The sequence below is a fragment of the Cervus elaphus genome, chromosome 21 (genome assembly GCF_910594005.1).
Source record: "Cervus elaphus chromosome 21, mCerEla1.1, whole genome shotgun sequence".
NCBI lineage: Eukaryota > Metazoa > Chordata > Mammalia > Artiodactyla > Cervidae > Cervus > Cervus elaphus.
In genome coordinates, this window is record NC_057835.1 from 66,567,542 (window position 1) to 66,583,879 (window position 16,338).

Sequence of the window (16,338 nt, forward strand, 5' to 3'; positions counted from 1 at the left end):
TATCCTTCAATAAAAAAATGAAAAAAAAAAATAAAAGACACATTTTTCATTTTCACCATGAACTTTATTGAACAATGTACTGTTTTGCTTCACTATCTGCCATTTTTCAGGCAACTTCATAATTACATCTTCCCAAAACTTTCTATCCTTTTGAACAAAAAAACTGTTCTTTTGGCAATACCTCTGGCAGTCTTCCAGGGAAATGAAATTTTATCCATTAAAGGAATTTTGTAAAAACTGAAAAAAATGGAAATCTAAAGGTGCAATGTCTGGTGAATACAATGGATGAATCAGAACTTCCCAGGCAACTTTTTGCCTGGTCATCAAAGAAACATACATTGTTGGGGTATTCTGATGGAAGATTATGTGTTTTCTGCAGAATAATTCCAGACGCTTTTTGTCAAGTGTTGCCTTCAGTTGGTCTAATTGTGAGTAGTACTTGTTGGAATTAATCATTTGGATTTCCAGACACTTAATAGAGGACAACCTTCCAATCCCACCATATACACATCACCTTCTTTGAATGAAGGTCGGGGTTTTGGTGTGGTTGGTGCTAATTCATTTTGCTTGCCCCACAATCTCTTCCATTCCACGTGATTGTACAGTATCCACTTATCATCACCCGTCACAATTTGTTTTAAAAATGGAACATTTTTGTTACACTTAAGTACAGAACTACATGCAGAAATATAATCAAGAAGGTTCTTTTCATTTAACTTATGTGGAACCCAAAAATCAAAGTGATGAACATAACCAGGCTGGTGCACTTGATCTGAATATTTGAGTATGTCTCTGTGTGGTGTAACACTGATTGTTCACAATTAATGTCTGGACTCAATCGCTATCAATTTCAACCATTCTACATGGTCTACCTGACTGTGGAGCATCCTCCAGCTAGATATTTCCAGCACAAAACTTCACAAACTTTTCTTTTTTTTTTTTTTTTTTGCTGCTAAAAGCTTTATTGTTTCCATTTGGTCCAAGGCTTGGAAGAGGGCTCCAGAGTGTTAAAAAGCTGCCTAGTGTCAGCAAAGACAGACTTCAGGCAGAAGCCCTAACATTAGGGGGTCTCCTCAAAGGTCACTGGGCTCCAGAGGTTCCGAGTCATACTTGAGGGTGAGCCTTTCAAAGAGATATTGTCCAACCCAGCCTGGGAACCAGCCAGACTGCAGAGGTTGGTCAGCTGGTCACCCATCTTCTTGATGAATTTCACGTCCTCATTTAGGAAGTAGCTCTCCAAAAATTCACAGATGTGGGGGTCTGCTTGGGCAGATCCTAGCCATGCAGTTCCAAAAGGGCCTGGTTAACGTTCTTCTTGAGAAGGGCAGCTTCAGTAGAGTCCTGGCTTTTACCCCACTCTTCTTGAGATGCTTCTGCACATCTAGGAAGAGGGCATGGCCATCGTGCTGGTTTTGCATTTTCAAGAAACACTCTGCGCCCTCTGCGTCTCCTTGGCCAATTCATGGAAAAAGTGGCCCACGCCCTCCAGAGCCACATTGTCCTGGTTGAAATACAAGCCCAGAGACAAGTATGTATAGCAGGCCCGCAGATGCATTTTGACCAGGCAGTTGATGGCTGCCTCCACCTCAGTGAAGTAATTCTGATGAATCTTGGAGTTCATGGTTGATCAGTAATAAGGAGTTAAGCTCAAAAAATGGTGTTTCTGGTCCTGATGTTTGCAGACAGCTGAGTGGCTGATTCCAAAGATTGCAGCCAGAGAAAAGGTTGGAAGGTGGTCAGAGGCTGGAACAAGGGGTGTCCCTGGGTCTATTCTGTCCAAGCGCTGTTGAAGCCAGAGAGAGCCGAGGGACCACTGACTGCACTGCCCACAAACGCCTTTTGAAATATTCAGTCAATCATAGCACCTTCTCTATACACTGCACAAATCTTTTTTAGTGTGCTTCTGTTGCATTATTTGTTTGAAATAATAAAGCATAAAGTCCCTAAAATGTTTCTTATTTTACTCCATCATCATTAAAATGGCTACACAAAAATTCACCAATTTTGATAAGATTTTTTTAAACACATGCTGATATGATAGCTGTTCACAATACAATCTAACAAAATTGTTTTGAATGAAGTTAAAGACAACTAAGCACTACTAGAGCCATCTTATGAAAAAAACTGAATGAATCTTTTCACCAACCCAATTCACCAATATTTATAAATAGTATTAAATATTTTCATGACACAGAGAAACACCAAATTAAGGATAGTAATTATCTCTGAAGAAGAAGAGATGGTAGAATAAAGCAGAGGAAGAGAATACAAAGTATTTCAACTGTACTGATAATTCTTTTTTTTTTTTTTCATTTATTTTTATTAGTTGGAGGCTGATTACTTTACAATATTGTAGTGGTTTTTGCCATACACTGACATGAATCAGCCATGGATTTACATGTGTTCCCCATCCCGATCCCCCCTCCCGCCTCCATCCCCATCCGATCCCTCTGGGTCTTCCCAGTGCACCAGCCCTGAGCACTTGTCTCATGCATGGTAATTCTCTTTAATAATGCAAAATTTAATATTTGAGAGTTAGGATGTAAGTACATAGGCGTTCTTGTATTTTTCTTATTGTTGTTCAGTTGCTAAGTTGTGTCCAACTCTTTGCAACCCCCTGGACTACAGCATGATAGGCTTCCCTGTCCTTCACTATTTATCTCCCTGAGTTTGCTTAAACTCATGTCCATTGAGTCAGCGATGCCATCCAACCATCTCTTCCTCTGTCACCCCCTTCTCCTGCCTTCAATCAGCATCAGGGTCTTTTTCAATGAGTCAGCTTGTCACATCAGGAGACCACAGTACTGGAGCTTCAGTTTTAGCACAGTCCTTCCAATGAATATTCAGGGTTGATTTCCTTTAGCATTGACTGGTTTGATCTCCTTGCAGTTCAAGAGACTCTCAAGAGTCTTCTCCAACACCACAGTTCGAAAGTATCCATTCTTTGATGCTCAGCCTTCTTTATGGTCCAACTCTTACATCTGTACATGACCACTGGAAAAAACCATAGCTTTGACAATATGGACCTTTGTCAGCAAAGTGATGTCTCTGCTTTTTAGTACGTTGTCTAGGTGTGTCCTAGCTTTTTTTCCAAGGAGCAGGCGGTTTTGTGGCTGCAGTCACCATCCGCAGTGATTTTGGAGCCCAAGAAAGTAAAATCTGCCACTGTTTCCATTTTTCTGCATCTAATTGCCATGAAGTGATGGGGCCTGATTAATATCATGATCTTAGATTTTTAAATGTTGAGTTTTAAGCCAGCTTTTTCAATCTCCTCTTTCACCTCCATCAAGAGGCTCTTTAGCTTCTCTTCCCTTTCTGCCATTAGGGTGGTGTCATCTGCATATCTGAGGTTGTTATTTCTCCCAGCAATCTTGATTTCACAAGGTGTACTCTGTATATAAGTTAAATAGGCAGGATAACAATATACAACCTTGACACACTCCTTTCCCTATTTTGAACCAGTCCATTGTTCCATGTCCAGTTTTAACTGTTGCTTCTTGACCTGCATAAAGGTTTCTCAGAAGGTAAGTGAGGTGGTCTGATATTCCCATCTCTTTAAGAATTTTCCAGTTTGTTGTGATCCACACAGTCAAAGGTTTCAGTGTAGTCCGTGAAGCAGAAATAGATGTTTTCCTGGAATTCTCTTGCTTTTCCTATGATCCAGTGGATGTTGGCCATTTGATCTCTGGTTTTTCCATCTTTTCTAAACCTAGCTTTTACATATTGAAGTTCTCAGTTCACATACTGTTGAAGACTAGCTTGAAGGATTTCAAGCATTACCTTGCTAGCATATGAAATGAGTTCAGTGGTATGGTAGTTTGAACATACTTTGGAATTACCCTTCTTTGAGAAGGAAGTGAATACTGACCTTTTCCAGCCCTGTGGCCATTGCTGAGTTTTCCAAATTTGCTTGCATATTGAGTACAACACTTGTATTTTTATATATGCACAAAATATTTTATAATAAAATATTAATCAGTCAGACCAATATTTCTCAACTTTGTATCATATCTTCAAAAATCATAAAGCTTACTCTAAGAAATTATATATCTTCAGACATTGATTATCTTAATCATTTAAATTTTAAAGAAATAAAAGTTTTAGTCATATATTAGGGGCTATCTTAAGGACATCCTATTTTGCCAGGCTAATTAATAGTGATAATAGGGATAGTGAGCTGCATGGTGGCCCCACAAAAGATATGACCACATCCTAATTCTCAGAACCTGTGAATATTACCTTGATATTAATAGTACGGTATAAAAAATTGAATATTACCTTATATAGCAAAATACGTGATTAAGAATTTGGAGTAGAAGAGCTTTCTCCCAGATTTTATGGTGGGTTTTAAATCCAGTGACAAGTGTCCTTATAAGAGTGAGATAAAGGAAGATAACACAGACAGAAAAGGAGAAGACAATGTGATTATAGAGTCTGGGTGACACAACTCTGAGTCAAGAATGCCAAGAACCACCAGAGATGAAAGAAGTAGAAACAGATTCTTCCCCTACAGCCTCCAGAGAGACTGCAACCTTGCTGGCACCTTGATATCTAACTTGTGCCTCTGGAACTACAAGAGAATAAACTGTGTTGTTTTACACCACTCAGTTTGAATAATTTGTTAAAGCAACCACAGGAAACTAATACCCTAGGTCAGGATGACAGGGGAGGCAGTCTTCATAGAACAGGAAGATTAACCCTGAGCCAGCAGAACATAAGTTAAAATTCTTACCTTGAAAGGCCAAAAGACTTAAGACAGAAAGGCAATGGGGACTCTTTCACAGAGAAAGACTGGGTATCTCTCCATGATGTCAGGATTTTATAATTAAATAATTGAAACATTCCTTCCAATATGTTAGGAAGCAAACTTGAGGGGAAATATATATGGTGTGGTGATTTTAAAGGAAAGCTATATCCAGAAACCTGATTATGGGCTTAACACTTTTCTTTCCTAAATCAACAAAATCAAAGATCCTTAAAATCTTTTTATGTACTAACTTCCTTGTTGGTTGCACTGGTTTTTAAAAATGTCCACAAATTCTTTAATAGTACCCCCTTCTAAAGGTGGAGTCTAATTCCCCTTCGAGTATGGGTTGTATTTAGTGACTCACTTTTAAGTCATTTGAGTAGGCAGAAGGGACATATGTGATTTCTGAAGTCAGAACAAAAAAGGCATTGTGACTTCTTCCTTGTTCTTTGCATTATTTGCTCTGGGAGAAGCCAGCTACCAAGACATGAGAATGCTCAGGTTTCACTAGGGAAACATTCACATGGTGAGAAACTGAGGCCTTCTGCCAAATGCAAGGGCGAAACTCGGGTTTTCCATCAACAGTCAGCCTTCAGATCACAGCCCTTGCTGACATCTTAACTGCAACTTCATGAGAGATCTTGAGTAAGAAGGACCACGCTAGGCTCTCCCAAATTCCTAAACCATAGCAGAAATAGTGAGATAATAAATGTTTATTATTTTAATCTGCTAGATTTGGGGGCAATTTCTTACACAACAACAGGCAATTAAAACATTGACACACCTTCCAAATAAGTCAAGGCTGTATATTGTCACCCTACTTATTTAACTTACATGCAGAGTACATCATGCGAAATACCAGGTTGGATGAAACACAAGCTGGATTCAAGACTGCCAGGAGAAATATCAATAGCCTCAGATATGCAGATGATATCACCCTTATGGCAGAAAGTGAAGAGGAACTAAACAGCCTCTTGATAAAGGTGAAAGAGGAGAGTGAAAAAGCAGACTTAAAACTCAACATCCAAAAGACTAAGTTCATGGCATCTGGTCCCATCACTTCATAGCAAACAGATGGGGAAACAATGGAAACAGAGACAGACTTTATTTTCTTGGGCTCCAAAATCATTGCAGATGGTGACTGCAGCCATGAAATTAAAAGACACTTGCTCCTTGGAAGAAAAGCTATGACAAATCTAGACAGTGTATTAAAAAGCAGAGACGTTACTTTGCTGATAAAGGTCCGTCTAGTCAAAGCTGTGGTTTTTCCAGTAGTCATGTACAGATTTGAGAGTTGAACTATAAAGAAAGCTGAGCACCAAAGAATTTATGCTTTTGAACTGTGGTGTTGGAGAAGACTCTTGAGAGTCCCTTGGAAAGCAAGGAGATCAAATCAGTTAATCCTAAAGGAAATCAACCTGAATATTCATTGGAAGGACTGATACTGAAGCTCCAATGCTTTGGCCACCTGATGCAAAGAACTGACTCACTGGAAAAGACCCTGGTGCTGGGAAAGACTGAAGGCAGGAGGAGAAGGGGACAACAGAGGATGAGATGGTTGGATGGCATCACCGACTCAATGGACGTGAGTTTCAGCAAACTCTGGGCGATGATGAAGGACAGGGAAGCCCAGCATGCTGCAGTCCATGGGGATGCAAAGAGTCGGACATGACTGAGCAACTGAACAACAGTGATACAACCCAGCCATTCTACTTCTAAGTAGTTACCAAAGAGAAATAACAGAATTAGTCTACAAAAAGATTTGTACAAAAGTGCTTAAACAGAATCATCTGAAATATCTCAGATCGTTTGTATGATTATTTGCAATTGTAATGGATAAGCAAATTGTGATACAGACATACTATGGAATACTACTCAACACTACATTAAGTAACTATTAATACATGCAACAACATGGAAAAAAATCGAAGTAATTATGCTGAGTGAAATAACCCAGACAAAAAGTGCAACGCTGGATTATTCCACTAATATAAAATTCTAGAAAATGTAAACTAATGCTTAGTGACAGAAATTAGATCAGTCGGTGCAGACAGACAGGGTTGTGGAGTTTCATAGAACAACAGAAGGGCACGTGAAATAAAAATGTTTATTTTCTTAATTACGGTGATGAATTTATAGATTTATACCTATTTTAGAATTCATATTATAAATTTTAAATATATGCAGTGTATTGTACATCAATGATATCTAACAAGTCTGTTTTTTAAATATAAATAAGTTAGACATACCTAGCTAGCCTAGAAGAAGTCCACGTCATAGCAGCATTATTCATAACACGTGAATGGTGGAAACAATCCAGATGTCTATCAATCAGTGGATAAATAAATAAAATAAGATATATCCATATAGCAGAGTATTATTTTGCAATAAAAGTTATACTACTAGGTAATAAAAGAAGTACTAATATAAACACCATGCATGCCTAGAGCTCAATGCTTGCTCAGAAAAGACCTGAGTGAGCCCTAAGCTTGCACCTCTGGCTGATTTTTGGGGTCTACACAAGCAGAAAGTAAAACTCTAAGGCAGAATTAGGTGAACTGTGTAAGCATTGAGGGATTGCTTACAGTCAATCTGCTCAGAGTTAGTCTATAAAAATAAGGAGAGTGTGTGTGTGTGTGTGTGTGTGTGTGTTTTTCCCTTTTTGGCTCCAGCTACTTAGGGAAATCTCTTTCAGGTCACTGACTGACCACTAAGATAATGCAATAGAGACTCAGTAACCACATACAAATAAGAAATACAATCTTTCCAAAAAGAGTATGGGAAAGTCACTAGACTAGTGGATGATTGTAGCCTCAACAAGCCGCAAGAGTGAACTCTGGGGAAGAGGGTAAATTTGTTTTCCAGAGTTACGATATCAAAATGTTCAGTTTTTGACAAAAAAAAAAAAAAAAAACACACAAGGTATACAGAACAGTAAAGTATGGCCCATTCATTGGAAAGAAATTAACAGAAACACTCACGGAAGAAGCCTAGGCATACAAGGCAGAAACTTAAAGTCAGCTATCTTAAATATACTCAAAAGTTAAAAGAAACGGTGGGCAAAGGACTAAACAAGAGCAAGAGAACAATATATGAATACAGAATATCAATGAGAGTCAAAAATTATAAAAAGAAACCAAATAGAAATTCTGGAGCTAAGAAGTATAGTAGCTAAAATGAAATTCACTAGAGGTAAGGTTAAGAGCAGACTTGAATAGGCAGAATAAAGATTAGCAAACTTGAAGATAAGACAACTGAAATTATCCCATCTATGGAGCAGAATGAAAAAAAAATTAAAAGAACCAAAGGAACTTGTGGGACATCATTAACTATTTCATTATGTGGGAGTCCCAGGAAAGAAAGGGATAGAAAAGAGTATTTGAAGAAATAATGGCCAAGGACTGCCCAAATTTAATGAAAAACATGAATCTATACATTGCAGAAGCTCTACAAGCTACAAAGGATAAAGGACAAAGTCAAAGAGATTCACACCAGGACATATTATAATAAAACTGTCAAAAAATTGCTGAAAGACCCAGCAAGCAGCAGAAGTGACATGTACAAAGCCTCCTTAAAAAGATTAACAACCTATTCTCATCAGAAACCATGGCAGCCAGAAGGCAGTGGGATAACATATTTTAAATGTTCAAAGGAAAAAAAAAAACCGTGATTCTTAAAATTTTATATCTGGCAAATCTATTCTTCAAAAAATAAGGGAGAATTAAGACATTCTAGACAAACAAAAGATGAGGGAATTCATGGCCAATAAACAAGCACTTTAAGAAATGCTACTTGAAATGAAGAAACAAAGGATTAATTTCAAAAATATACAAGCAACTCCTGCAGCTCAATTCCAGAAAAATAAATGACCCAATCAAAAAATGGGCCAAAGATCTAAACAGACATTTCTCCAAAGAAGACATACAGATGGCTAACAAACACATGAAAAGATGCTCAACATCACTCATTATCAGAGAAATGCAAATCAAAACCACAATGAGGTACCATTACACACCAGTCAGGATGGCTGCTATCCAAAAGTCTACAAGCAATAAACGCTGGAGAGGGTGTGGAGAAAAGGGAACCCTCTTACACTGTTGGTGGGAATGCAAACTAGTACAGCCGCTATGGAAAACAGTGTGGAGATTCCTTAAAAAACTGGAAATAGAACTGCCATATGACCCAGCAATACCACTCCTGGGCATACACACCAAGGAAACCAGATCTGAAAGAGACACGTGCACCCTAATGTTCATCGCAGCACTGTTTATAATAGCCAGGACATGGAAGCAACCTAGATGCCCATCAACAGACGAATGGATAAGGAAGCTGTGGTACATATACACCATGGAATATTACTCAGCCATTAAAAAGAATTCATTTGAATCAGTTCTAATGAGATGGATGAAACTGGAGCCCATTATACAGAGGGAAGTAAGCCAGAAAGAAAAACACCAATACAGTATACTAACCCATATATATGGAATTTAGAAAGATGGTAACGATAACCCTATATGTAAGACAGAAAAAGAGACACAGATGTATAGAACAGAGTTTTGGACTCTATGGGAGAAGGCGAGGGTGGGAGGATCTGAGAGAACAGCATCGAAACATGTATATTATCAAGTGTGAAACAGATCGCCAGTCCAGGTTGGATTCCTGAGACAAGTGCTCGGGGCTGGTGCACTGGGATGACCCAGAGGTATGGGATGGGGAGGGAGGTGGGAGGGGGGGGTTCAGGATGGGGAACACATGTAAATCCATGGCTGATTCATGTCAATGTATGGCAAAAACCACTACAATATTGTAAAGTAATTAGCCTCCAACTAATAAAAATAATTGGGAAAAAAAAAGAAATGCTACTTGTATTATTGTGTTTATTTATTCATATGCTATTAATAAATAAAGCATGCTTATTCATATGCTTTTTTCATATGACTTTTTGTGTTATTGTCTAACGTCAGAGAAATGAAACGTCATTAGACAATAACACAGAAAGGCATATGAACAAAGCAAGGATGCCAGCAGAGATAACTACACAAGTAAATGGAAAAGCCAGAATTATAATATTTTTGGTTTGTAAATCTTCTTTTGTTTCTTGTGATTTAAAAGACAAATGCATAAAATCATTTGTTTATACACTACTTCTAAGTATATGTTAATAGGCAATAATGTACAATGATACAATTTGTGACAACAGCAAAATAAAATGGGGAGACAAAGCTATATGGTAGCAGAGTTTTTTATCCTAATGAACTAAGTTGATATAAACTGAAACTAGATATGTTATAAACTTTAGGTGTTATCTGGAAGCTCCAACATAACTAGCATGAAAATAACCAAGAAATATATGGAAAAAGGGAATTAAAAGATATGACAGCAAAATTCAATATCAATTAAGCATAAATTAAGGCAGTATTTGTGTTTTGAGGAACAAATATATATATATAAAACATAAAGGAAATGAAAAAAAAACATAAAGGAAATGAACAGCAAAATGACAGAAATAAATCCATCCTTATCATTATTACCTGAAATGTAAACAGATTAAATTCACAAATTAAAAGACAGAGATAGGCTGATTGAGTTTTAAAAAGAAAAGCATGATCCAACTATATGCTGTCTACAAGAAACTCAGTTTAGATCCACAGACACAAATAGACTGAAAATGAAAAACTGGAAAAATATATTATATGCAAATGGTAACTAAAAGAGATCTCAGATGTCTATAGTAACATTAGACACAATAGACTTTAAGTCAAAGATTGTGATAAAAGACAAAGATGAACATTATATATTGCTACAAGGGTCAACTGATTAAGAAGACAGAATAATTTCATCCTGTAAAAAAGCAAAAGCAGGTGTTCACAAATGGGAAGACCTAATATTATTAATACTGTTAGGAAAACAATACCAGCCAAAACAATAAACAGATTCAGTGTAATAACTATCAAAATTACAATGGCATTTTTGCAGAAATGAAAAGCCCATTCTAAAAGTAGTAAGAAACTGCAAGGTACCCCAAATGGCCAAAATAATCTTTAAAAATAAAGTTGTAGGTCTCTCACTTCCTGATTTCAAAATATATTACAAAGCTACAAGTAATCAAAACAACGTGGTACTGGCATTAAGACATACATATAGACCAGAGAGCACAGAAATAAACTCTATGGCTAACTGATTTTTGACAAGCATGCCAAGACCACTCAGTGAGGAAAGAATAATCCCTTGAACAAATGATGCTGAGAAAACTGAATATCCCATGTGCAAATTTGACTTAGACCCTTATCTCACACCACATACAAACATAGCTCAAAACGGATCAATGATTTAAAGTTAAGAGCTAAACTATAAAACTCATAGAAGAAAGTACAGAGGCAAATCTACACAGCCTTGGATTTGACTGGCTTCTTAAATGACACTTTTGGCAAGCACAGGTAAAAAAAGAGAAAAAAATACATAAATGGAACTCCATTAAAATTTCAAACATTTGTGTGTAAAAGAACACTATTAAGAGAGTCAAAAGAAAACCTACAGAATAATAATAATATATCTGATAGGATTTAAAATCCAGAATATATAAAGAACTCTTAGAACCCAACAGAAAGACCAACAGCCCAATTTTTAAATGCACAAAGCACTTGAAAAGACATTTCTCCAAAGAAAATATACGAAAGGCCAATAAGCACATGAAAAGATACTCAGCATCATTAGTCATTAGGGAAATGTAAATCAAAAACATAACAAGATACAACTTCACATCAACTAGTTTACCTATAATTTTATTTTATTTTTTTAATTTTTTTCTATAATTTTAAAAAGAAAAAATAACAAGTATTGATGAGGATATGGAAAAATAGAAACCTTTGTACATTGCTACTGGAACCGTAAACTGGTACAGCTGCTGCGGGAAACAACATGGTAAATTTTTCAGAAAATTGAACATGGAATTACCATAAGACTCATCAATTTCACCCCTGGGTAGATACTTCCAAAGTATTTAAAACAGAGATTCAAACAGAAACATATACGTTTATTCTCAGGTGGCGCAAGTGGTAAAGAACCGCTCCCTGGGTCGGGAAGATCCCCTGGAGGAGGGCACCGCAACCCACTCCACTATTCTTGCCTGGAGAATCCTATGGACAGCGGAGACTGGCAGGCTACAGTCCATGGGATCATAAGAGTTGGATATGCTTAGAGACTAAAACAAAATTACTAATTTTTAAAAAATGTGATTAAGAAGACAGCCTAGATTCTTAACTCACAAAATAGTGAGGGTCTTAACATATAAACAAATATGGGAAGACCAAGACCCTTTCCATTTATTTCAGATTTTCAAATGGAAAATGTTTAAAAGCTTCAACTGAATTGTCTTCTTTTGCTAAAGCAGTATTTAAGAATTTTTTTTACATGATCAAGTGGTTTCTTTTGATATCAACTAAAGAAACAGTTTCTGATTTTAAACTACTGTTTTAAAAATGCTGTTTAATAGTACAAATTACCAAAAAAAATGGTTACATAGATTTTTAGAGCTAAAAAATTAAAACTAAAAGTCTATCATCACATTTTAGTAACCTACATACATTCAAGGAGACCGGCAGGCTACAGTTCACAGGGCTGCAAAGAGTCGGATATGACTGAAGCAACTTAGCACTCACTCATTGACAGGAGTATTACTCACAATAGCTAAAAGATGGAAGCAACCCAAATGCCCATCAACATATGAACAAATAAGATGTGGTATATACAAACAGTGAAATATTATTCAGTCATTAAAAAGAACGATGTTCTGATACAAGCTACAACATGAATGGACCTCAGAAACATGCTAAGTGAAAGAACACAAAAGATAACATGTTATATGGTCTGGTTTATAATAAATATTAAGGATGGGTACCAGAGAGACAGCTTGCCAGGAGCTAAGACCGAGAAGAATGAGAAGTGACTGCTTAAATGAGTATGAGGTTTTCTTTCAGGATAATGAAAAACTTGCTGAATAGAGTTGGTGGTTGCATGACTATTAACGTACTGTCACTAAATTGTACACTTTAAAATTATTAATTTTATGCTAGGTATTAATAACTTTCACCTCAAAAAAGAATATACTGTATATTTACAAGATAAATGGAAACAGTGACAGACTTTTTTTTCCTGGGCTCCAAATCACTGCAGATGGTGACTGCAGCCATGAAATTAAAAGATGCTTGCTCCTTGGAAGAAAAGCTATGACCAACCTAGCATATTAAAAAGCAAAGACATTACTTTGCCAACAAAGGTGTGTCTAATCTAAGCTATGGTTTTTCCAGTAGTCATGTATGGATGTAAGAGTTGGACCATAAAGAAGGCTGAACACCAAAGAATTGATGCTTTTGAACTGTGTGTTGAAGACTCTTGAGAGTCCCTTGGACTGCAAGGAGATCAAACCAGTTAATCCTAAAGGAAATCAGTCCTGAATATTCACTGGAAGGACTGATGCTGAAGTTGAAGCTCCAATACTTTGACCACTTGATGTGAAGAACTGATTCATTGGAAAAGACCCTGATGCTGGGAAAGATTGAAGACAGGAGAAGAAGGGGATGACAGAGGATGTGATCGTTGGATGGCATCACCGACTCAATGGATATGAGTTTGAGCAAGCTCCAGGAGTTGGTGATGGACAGAGAGGTCTGGCGTTCTGCAGTCCATAGGGTCGCAAAGTGTGGGACACAACTGAGTGACTGAACTGAACTGACAATACAAAATTCATGTTGAGGTTTGACAGAAAACAGCAAAATTCTGTAAAGCAATTATCCTTCAATTAAAAAAAATTAATTTTAAAAAACCAAAAAAAAAAGAACTTTTAAAAATATATGGTATGAACCCATGTTTGGCCTAACATAGATGCAGTTGGTTATGTAAATATTTATAGATATGTGTATGTACATGCACAGTTATTTCCATGCCTTGTCAGTTGAGAGGGTATAGCTGCACACACGAGTAGCAACATTCATACCCAGTGCCTACCTCCTGTTCTCTAAAACTATTCTCCAATAAAAGGACCCAGAGCTCCTTGGAGATGTGCTAATTTTAGGACTCTGGCAGGAAATATTTAAGATGAGTGTGGAGCATCCTGTGGTGCCAGAGAGTAAGGAAGTGGTACACACAGAACACAGACACACAGAGTGAAGTGTGCTGAGTCGCTCCGTTGTGCCCGACTCTTCGAGACCCCACGGGCTGTAGCCCGCCAGGCGCGTCCGTGGAATTTTCCAGGCACAAATACTGGAGTGGGTTGTCTTTTCCTTCTCCAGGGTATCTTCCTGACCCAGGGATTGAACCTGCATCTCTGGCAACTCCTGCATTGACAGGCAGATTCTTTACCACTAGAGTCACCTGGGAAGCCCATACAGAGTGTTGGGGTATGTCAAAAGAACACAGGGCTCCTAATGGCCAAATCTGGAACAATTTGAGCAAAAATCTAAATACAATAGTAGAATTGTAATCTCAAGCATAAAATAAATACCCCATTCAACATAGGGTATTTTAAGAAATAACTGAATGAATTTATAAATTAATGAGGGAGACAAATCTCATTTGCAGAAGAATTTCAAACAATTTATGCATATACCCAAGAAGATGGAGTATAACTTCTCACTCTTTAAGTAGGGACTGAACATAGTGTATACTTTCAAAGAATACAGTATGAAAAGGTGAAAAGGGGTGGGGCAGAGTAACTCTGATGGAAAAATCTGACAAGACTACTAGCTCTGGTTAAGGTCAATATCAATAGTGATAGGTTATGTTGATAGTAGTACCCTTGATAAGATCGATGAAAATGGCACTTTATCTCTGTGGTCTTTCTTCCAAAACTCCATAACCAATCTAATCATGAGAAAATATCAGACAAATCTCAATTGAGGAGGGCTTCCCTGGTAGCTTAGCTGGTAAAGACTCTGCAATTGAGGAGCATGCTACTCAATATCTGACAATACTCCTCAAAACTGTCAAGGTCATTGAAACAGGGAACGTCTCAGAAACTCACAGCCAAGAAAAGCATTAGGAGACATGACAAACAAACATAATGTGGAATCCTGCATGGGATCCTGAAACAGAAACAGGACATCAGGTAAAAAGTAAGGCAATCTGAAAATGTATGGACTTTAATTAATGATAATTGACTGATAAGGGTTCATTAATTGTAACAAACATAACCATACTAATGTATGATATTAATAACAGGGAGACCCTGGGTATGGGGTATGAGAACTCTCTTAACTATATTCAGAATTTTCTTATAAATTTAAAATTGTTCTTAAAAAGCAGGAAGCAGCTGTATACCACAGGGAGCTCAGCTTAGTGCTCTGTGGGAACCTAGAGGTGTTTGGTGGGGGGTGGGCAGTGGGACTGAGGTTCAAAGGGAGGGGATATTCCCATGTGGATCAGACGGTAAAGAATCTGCCCCCAGTGAGGGAGATCTGGATTCGATACCTGGGTCAGGAAGATCCCCTGGAGACGGAAATGGCAACCCACTACAGTATTCTTGCCTGAAGAATTCTATAGACAGAGGAGCCTGGAGGGCTACAGTTTATGTGTATAGGCGATTCACATTGTTGTACAGCAGAAAATAACACAATATTGTAAAGCAATTACACTCCAATAAAAAATGTTTAAATATATAGATATATAGTTATAGTCTTATTGTCCTATTATTGTCCTGTTTAGGACAATAATTAATGCAGATGGAAGCATATCGAACTTACAGGTCTGAGTCTCAAGCCTCTACCCATGATTTGCTTCATGATTTCAGCTAAGTCACTTAAAATCTCTAGATGTTAGTTTGCTCACCTTATATTTTACAGACTGAGGGACTTGAAGTCTCTTTAAAGTCTAACGTTCTAAGAACCCTGATTCTATTACTGCACTAATTCAGTTATATCTGAAAAGAGCACCTGGAAAAATGAAGAAGCATTCAAATGATTTTGTAATGCTTAAGAAAACAAGTTCACTAAAATAATTTCCAAAATCTATTTCATTATAATAACTCAAATGTTAACACATAGAACTTATGAGGTGGTGTGAAGTAAAGGTAGGACTCATTACCTAGAGACAGTGAAAGCTTCTTATAAATTACCTCACTATGCCACAGAATAGATTTTGTTTAAATTTATATCATCCCCCATTGATGTATCACTTTGTACAAAGAAGGTGCATGTTTTTTTCTGTAGTATTTTGAGAACACATAATGGCTTCCCTGGTGGCTCAGATGGTAAAGCGTCTGCCTGGAATGCGGGAGACCCAGGTTCAACCCCTGGGTTGGGAAGATCCCCTGGAGAAGGAAATGGCAACCCACTCCAGTACTCTTGCCTGGAAAATTCCATGGACTGAGGAGGCTGGTAGGCTACAGTCCATGTGGTCACAAAGAGTCGGACACAACTGAAAACTTTACTTACTTAATGTAGTATTATTTTAATCTCCTGATGTTAGAATTATTAGAGGAAATTTCATTAATATTAAATGATTCTGATTAAAAAAAACCCCACATTTTATGGACTTCTCTGGCAGTATAGAGGTTCAGACTCTACACTTCCACTGCAAGGGGGCATGGGTTTAATCCC

The 16,338-nt window shown here is 37.4% G+C and overlaps 1 non-coding gene and 1 pseudogene across 1 annotated transcript; one reads left to right on the plus strand and one right to left on the minus strand.

Moving 5' to 3' along the window:
- Positions 1–1,073: 1,073 nt before the first annotated feature.
- On the minus strand, positions 1,074–1,658 carry LOC122679118 (annotated as a pseudogene).
- Positions 1,659–15,971: 14,313 nt separating this feature from the next.
- Positions 15,972–16,043, plus strand: TRNAS-GGA. Its single transcript has one exon. It is a non-coding gene; the product is annotated as a tRNA-Ser (tRNA).
- The last annotated feature ends 295 nt before the right edge of the window (positions 16,044–16,338 follow it).